The sequence below is a fragment of the Python bivittatus genome, unplaced genomic scaffold (genome assembly GCF_059951505.1).
Source record: "Python bivittatus isolate LINGU-HERP-01145 unplaced genomic scaffold, Pbiv_v1 ctg000390_np1212, whole genome shotgun sequence".
Taxonomy (NCBI): domain Eukaryota; kingdom Metazoa; phylum Chordata; class Lepidosauria; order Squamata; family Pythonidae; genus Python; species Python bivittatus.
Window position 1 is genome coordinate 315569 of NW_028277070.1, and position 7488 is coordinate 323056.

Sequence of the window (7488 nt, forward strand, 5' to 3'; positions counted from 1 at the left end):
GGGTACAACCTCAAAAACGACAGAATGATCTCAGTGCGTATCCAAGGCAAACCATTCAATATCACAATCATCCAAGTCTATGCCCCAACCACTGATGCTGAAGAAGCTGAAGTTGACCGCTTCTATGAAGACCTACAACACCTTCTAGAACTAGCACCAAAAAAAGATGTCCTTTTCATCATAGGGGATTGGAATGCTAAAGTAGGAAGTCAAGGAGTAATCGGAATAACAGGCAAGTTTGGCCTTGGAGTACAAAATGAAGCAGGGCAAAGGCTAATAGAGTTCTGTCAAGAGAACAAGCTGGTCATAGCAAACACTCTTTTCCAACAACACAAGAGACGACTCTACACATGGACATCACCAGATGGTCAATACCGAAACCAGATTGATTATATACTTTGCAGCCAAAGATGGAGAAGCTCTATACAGACAGCAAAAACAAGACCAGGAGCTGACTGTGGCTCAGATCATGAGCTTCTTACTGCAAAATTTAGGCTTAAATTGAAGAATGTAGGGAAAACCACTAGACCACTCAGGTATGACTTAGATCATATTCCTTGTGAGTACACAGTGAAGGTGATGAATAGATTTAGAGGATTAGATTTGGTAGACAGAGTGCCTGAAGAACTATGGACGGAGGTCCGTAACATTGTACAGCAGGCAGCAACTAAAACCATCCCAAAGAAAAAGAAATGCAAGAAAGCAAAATGGCTGTCTGATGAGGCTTTACAAATAGCTGTGGAAAGAAGGAATGCGAAAAGCAAGGGTGAAAGGGAAAGATATAAGCAACTGAATGCAGATTTCCAGAGAATAGCAAGGAGAGATAAGAAGGCCTTCTTAAATGAACAATGCAAAGAAATCGAGGAAAACAATAGAATGGGGAAGACTAGAGATCTCTACAAGAAAATTGGAGATATGAAAGGAACGTTTAATGCAAAAATGGGCATGATAAAGGACAAAAAAGGCAGGGACCTAACAGAAGCAGAAGAGATTAAGAAGAGGTGGCAAGAATACACAGAAGAACTATACAAGAAAGATCTTAATGTCCCTGATGTCCACGCTGGTGTGATCACTCTCTAGGATGTCTGGCTCAAGGTCAGTGAAGTCAAGTGGGCCTTAGGAAGCATTGCTAACAACAAAGCTAGTGGAGATGACAGTATTCCAGCTGAGTTATTTAAAATACTAAAAGATGATGGTGTTAAAGTGCTGCACTCAATATGCCAGCAAGTTTGGAAAACGGAACAGTGGCCACAGGATTGGAAAAGGTCAGTTTATGTTCCAATTCCAAAGAAGGGCAATGCCAAAGAATGCTCAAACTATCGCACAATTGCACTCATTTCACATGCTAGCAAGGTTATGCTCAAAATCCTACAAGCTAGGCTTCAGCAATACATGAACCGAGAACTACCGGATGTACAAGCTGGGTTTCGAAGAGGCAGAGGAACTAGAGATCAAATCGCCAACATTCGCTGGATCATGGAGAAAGCACGAGAGTTCCAGAAAAATATCTACTTCTGCTTCATTGACTATGCAAAAGCCTTTGATTGTGTGGATCACAACAAACTGTGGCAAATTCTTAAAGAGATGGGAGTACCAGACCACCTTACCTGTCCCCTGAGAAATCTGTATGCGGGCCAAGAAGCAACAGTTAGAACCGGTCATGGAACAACCGATTGGTTCAAAATAGGGAAAGGTGTACGACAAGGCTGTATACTGTCATCCTGCTTATTTAACCTATATGCAGAGTACATCATGAGAAATGCCAGGCTGGAAGAATCACAAGCCGGAATTAAGATTGCAGGGAGAATCATCAACAACCTCAGATATGCGGACGATACCACCCTAATGGCAGAAAGTGAAGAAGAACTAAAGAGCGTCTTGATGAGGGTGAAAGAGGAGAGTGCAAAAGCTGGCTTGAAACTCAACATTAAAAAAACTAAGATCATGGCATCTGGACCCATCAATTCCTGGCAAATAGAAGGGGTAGAAATGGAAGCAGTAACAGACTTCATTTATTTGGGCTCCAAGATCACCGCAGACGGAGACTGCAGCCATGAAATTAAAAGACGCTTGCTCCTTGGGAGGAAAGCTATGGCAAGCCTAGATAGCATATTAAAAAGCAGAGACGTCACCTTGCCGACAAAGATCCGCATAGTCAAAGCTATGGTTTTTCCAGTAGTAATGTATGGCTGTGAGAGCTGGACCATAAAGAAGGCTGAGCGCCGAAGAATTGATGCCTTTGAACTGTGGTGCTGGAGAAGACTCTTGAGAGTCCCCTGGACTGCTAGGAGGTCAAACCAGTCAATCTTAAAGGAAATCAACCCTGATTGCTCATTGGAAGGATGGATAATGAAGCTCAAGCTCAGATACTTTGGTCACCTAATGCGAAGAGAGATCTCTTTGGAGAAGACCCTGATGCTGGGAAAGATTGAAGGCAAAAGGAGAAGAGGACGGCAGAGGATGAGATGGTTAGATAGCATCACTGAAGCAATGAGCATGAAACTGAGCAAACTCAGGGAGGCAGTGAAGGACAGGAAGGCCTGGTGCAATATGGTTCATGGGGTCACGAAGAGTCGGACATGACTTAACGACTAAACAACAACAACAACAAATATATGCTTTATTAAATGAGAAAAATAAGATACTACTTTCAAAAATCTCATTGTATAGCTGATAGAGTTTTGGAACATCAACACATGTTTAACACGATGCCACATGAAATCCATCCAGGTTTACTATTACTGTCACGGCCAGCTCCAACTCTGACGAGGAAACCAACGGTGAGCAGCCAGTTCCAGAGTGGCCGGACGAACTGCTGCCTGAGCAGCTGCAGGCAGAGGAGGCTGCGCCGCCCCGTAACCAGCAGGCACAACTGCCACCAGTCTCGGGAGATGGGGAGGCTGAGCTGCCACCCCTCGCTGTGCCTCACAAAGGCGCTCTGTGGGGCTCCTTGCAAGAAAGGAACTTCACCCTTCCAAAGGAGCCACACCGGGGCTGCTTCTGTTTAAGAAGAGCAGCAAGGTCCAGCCTCTCCGTTGGCAACAACCATTTATTTTCCCAGATTCCGTGTGCTTTGACTCCCGACTTGAATCCTTGTGACTGTGACTCTGGACCTGGGCCAGCTGATGACCCTTCAAGATGTTTGGACCTTTGGACTTTGCTTGACCACTCTTGTGCCTGCTATTTTGGACTTGGAGCTCTCTCAAGGCAAGCTTGCTGGACTTTGGGGGGTTGATTTCTCTCGTGTGTGTGGGTGTGCATTTGCACTCACATTTCCTTTGCCACTTGTTTATTTGTTTCATAAACTTCCCAAGTAAAGTTTGCAACTGCCTCTCTGTGTGTTTCTGGGTGCGTGGCCTGAGACAGGACAATTCCTCATACTCAAAACCACTTTTTTTATGTTATCTGAATTCAAGTTAAAGCAGTAACTAGTAATTATAAGGAATGTCATTGTAGAAGGTCAATATTAGCTTTAAAAAAAGCCACTATCTTGACAATATAGGTTCTTGTGTTTACTATAGAAGTCCAAAACAATAGAAAAATAGAATAATTATATCTGGAGGAAAACCATCTTATCATTCCTATCTTTAGAAATATATAAAGAAGTGGCTTCCCCCTTCATCATAACAAGTATAAACAATTTTAGTAACTTATCACCTTCTCTTAAAATACAACAAATGATCTTGTTTTCCCATATCCCATCTCTTATCTATAAACAAATCCATAAAACCTCATCATTTCAGGCCTGATGTCAGCAAAATTCCATTAAGGGTTACCAGGGATAACAACATGCCTATTTTAAGCTTTATATTCCTTTCTTTTACTTCTAACAATCTCAATCTTTAATCCCTTCAAATAATGTCCTAGAACTTGACTTCTTTTCATTTTTTTCTTTGTCCCTTCTCAATTCTTCAAAGCTTTAACAAGCCAATATGGGAAAATTATCCAGGTCACTCTCTTGGTTTGTTATTTGTATATCCCTTTTAATTATTAAGACATCAGCCTGTTTCTTTTGCATGTCCAGTGTAACATCTTTTTCCATGTCATTCTTGTAGCCTGTCATTTTTAAATCCACTTTCAACACATTCTCAATCATGTCAGGTAATACTTGTTCCTCTTCCATAACATCTTTTAAGCACAGTCTATCTATAGAGGCAGACACTCTTAAAATTAACTTCTGGGTCCATTCTTCAAAAATATCCTTCAATATGTCCAATGTTAAAATATTTTTCTTCATTCTGTATTAGTAAGTCAAGTTTCAGTGTTCTAATTGTAATCTTTAGTTCTTTCTAGTTCCCTCTACTGTCCAATTTTTAAAGTCTTTTTTTTTTTTTAAGAATTCAAAACAGAAGCATTTTCCCATGGGAAGGATTAATTCCAAAATCTTATTTCAAATTTATCTGGACCCTTAGTCCATTTGTAACTTTCTAAAATCAAAGTTTTAATCACCCTTTTGCTACTTATTTCAGAAAAAAAAATTAAGTTCTTAAACTTGTATTTAAAACTTATTTTATTAAGGATTGAAGGAAACTTACCCAGTGCTATAAACCTGCCAATCTGAAGGTTCCTAATAGCTGAAAAGCAGTTAACAAGCAATTTCCGAAAGTGATTAGAAAAGGAAGTATGCGAACCCAAGGTCCTTTTGAAGGTGCCGACCTTGGGTTGAGCAAGATGACTATTCCCTTCTCTCCCAGAGCTTTAAACTCACCAGAGACCACTGTCTTGCAGTCTTCTCATGAGGAGCAGCTGTTTGGAGCACTTGTGGGCAATCTCAAGCCCTCTCCTTAGCCTGAGAGGAATTACAAACAGCCGGTCTACTCGCTGGCTCTTCATTCCTCAACAGTCATCGGCTTCACTTATTGTGGAGCCATTCAGTTCACCATTTCTTCCCTGGAAATCCTTGCCATTTCTTTTCTTTACTATATTCTTATTTTTTCTTTCTTTTCTAATTTTCTATTTTTTTCTTTTTCTTTTCCTTTTTTAGTTGGTATTACTTTTTATTGTTGTAAATTGTAATATTTAATACAATTATTATCATTCGCATCTTAATAGCTGTAACAATTTTTCATATTTTTCTTTCACTTCAAGCAAGTTGCCAAGATCCTACCAATCTCTCACATTTTCCATTTGATATAAGCATATTAACCCATATCCAGTTCACTGTTATGACAAATTATTCAATTCATCTTTAGTTTTGTGTAACTTTCATGGGGACTGGGGGTCTATACTGGATATCTGTGTCCAAAGAATTTTCCATTTATTTTTCAAATTGTGCATATTTTTAAGGTTCTTCTTATACAATGTGTATGCAATAATATGTTCATGCAATATGATTTATAAGATTTGAAGGTTAAGGAATTAGCCATTCATGCATTAAATTCCAAGTATTGTAATGTCTCAGAATTCATCTACTTTATGAATTTACAGTCATTCAATTAAAGAGACATTGAAATATCAACTTCCAGATAGCTTAGTAAACTGTTGCAGTTGTAAATTTAAACTGATTGGGCTGTACTCTGATAAATGAGATGTCAGTCTTGAATATCATAGCAGGCTGTGAGGTTTGGTAGCAGGAGGCAGTATTTGCAGTGGTTCTTGGTCCTGAGCAGTTGGTTCCAGCTGGTGTTACTGGGTGGAGAGAGGTCAGGACCTCAGGAACTCCATTGCACAGAGCTTGGTTCTGTCTCCTCTGCTGTTTAATATCTATAAGAAGCTGTCAGAGAGTTCATCCTCCAACCCAGGATGAGATATCAGTGTTTTGGTGGTATCTCCACCAAAGAGGGAGGAGGACCTGACAGTTAGGGTCCGGATGGGGAAAAACAGGCTTAGACTGAATCCCAGTAAGATTCCATGATGGTGGATCCAAAAGCCAGTGGTTTCCAGAAATAGACCATCTTTGACTTTTGATGGGGTTGCACTCCCCAAAGGTATATGGCCCACAATCTGGGGGTTCTCCTGCTTGAACAGTGATTACATCTTGTGTGCCAGTTGTGACCGTTCCTGGAACAGGCATCTCTGCTCTCAGTCTTACACCCTTATCAGCTGATGTCTGGGCTATTGCAACTTGCATGTAGCAGCCCGAGGTTCAGCCAAGCAGGAGCCGCCCTTGCAGCCAGCTGGCTTCCAGGTGCAATTCAAGGTGCTGCTTTAAAGCCTTCGTGGTTCTATGAACAGGGTCTGTTTGCCCAGGGAGATCACGCAGAGGCGGCCTGCTGAGGGAATGACATCTCAGTGATGCCCCTGTACCTTTGGAACCACCTATCCCCGGATACCTGGACCACCAACTCCCTATTACATTTTCAAACATGGCTCTTCAGAGAAGCATTTGGGAACATTTGAAGATTCTGCTCTCCCAAACAGTAAAGCACCAGGGTCTTGTTGTCATGCTACTGATTGGTTATATTTTAATTTTTGTATTATTACTTGTAAGCTGCTCATAGACTGGAAATGTGGTGGCTAGAACTAACTCTAGCCCTAGCCCTAGCCCTAACCCTAACCCTATGGCAATGGGGATTCCAGGCTTCTGCTGATTGGTCCAAAGTTCCACCTGCTGAGCTTGTCTGGCCAAGTTGCAAGAGGGGCTGCAGAGCCCTGTCCCCACCCACTTCGAGTCTGCTCCTCTTCCCTCTTGCCACCATGGAGACAATGCTGCTCCCCTAGGCCACCAACCTATCTAACCTCTGCAAGGAAAAACAGCATCCTGTGGGGTTAATTCAAGGTGAGGAAGGAATCCAAATTCACAAGCCAAATGGTAGAGTCACTAACCAGAGCCATGATGAATATTGCCCACCGCTCCTACTTTTCTGAATCATGCCTCTCAAGCTCTTTGAGAGATTTAGCAAGGATCTGCATCAGATGGGGGGGAAAGATCTTTGGGTGCACCTTGGAAACCCCAAACCCCTCAGGCTATAGGATGGCCAGCTCAGAGCAGGGCCCCTCAGCCTCCTGAATAAATGTTCAAAACGCTCAGCCAGCCAGGAAGCCAAAGAGGTGAAAGACCCTCTGTGACCTGCAGTAATTCTTTCCATCCTTGATTCCATGGAGTTGCTGAAATTAACAGGGACTCTCTAGACAAAGCTCTGAGAGGCCTGTTGCTCTCTTCACAGTAAGCTCCGCAATACTGAGGGCTCCCTTAGTGCAGATACATGCTGGGTTGTTACTGCTGTGGACCCCCATCTATCTGTGAGGGCCTACAGAGTCTCCAGTGATCTTCCAGGCAAATGGAGCCCTCAGCAAATGCTGGCACTTCTGAACAGCGCTGCACATAAAGATATTTGGGACAACCAAGAAATCTATCGTCACATTCACTAGAGGTGACCTCCCAGTTCTTAACCTGTTTGCTGTGCTGGCACAACGGGTCATTGTGGGCTTGCTTTCCCCATACTTGCTTCTCATTGGCCCTGCTATTGAAGGTTATTCCCCCATCCTCCCCAATAATTTTTGGTCTTTGCTTTGCTTTTTCAAAAAGGAAACAGAAGCTCCTGTCCT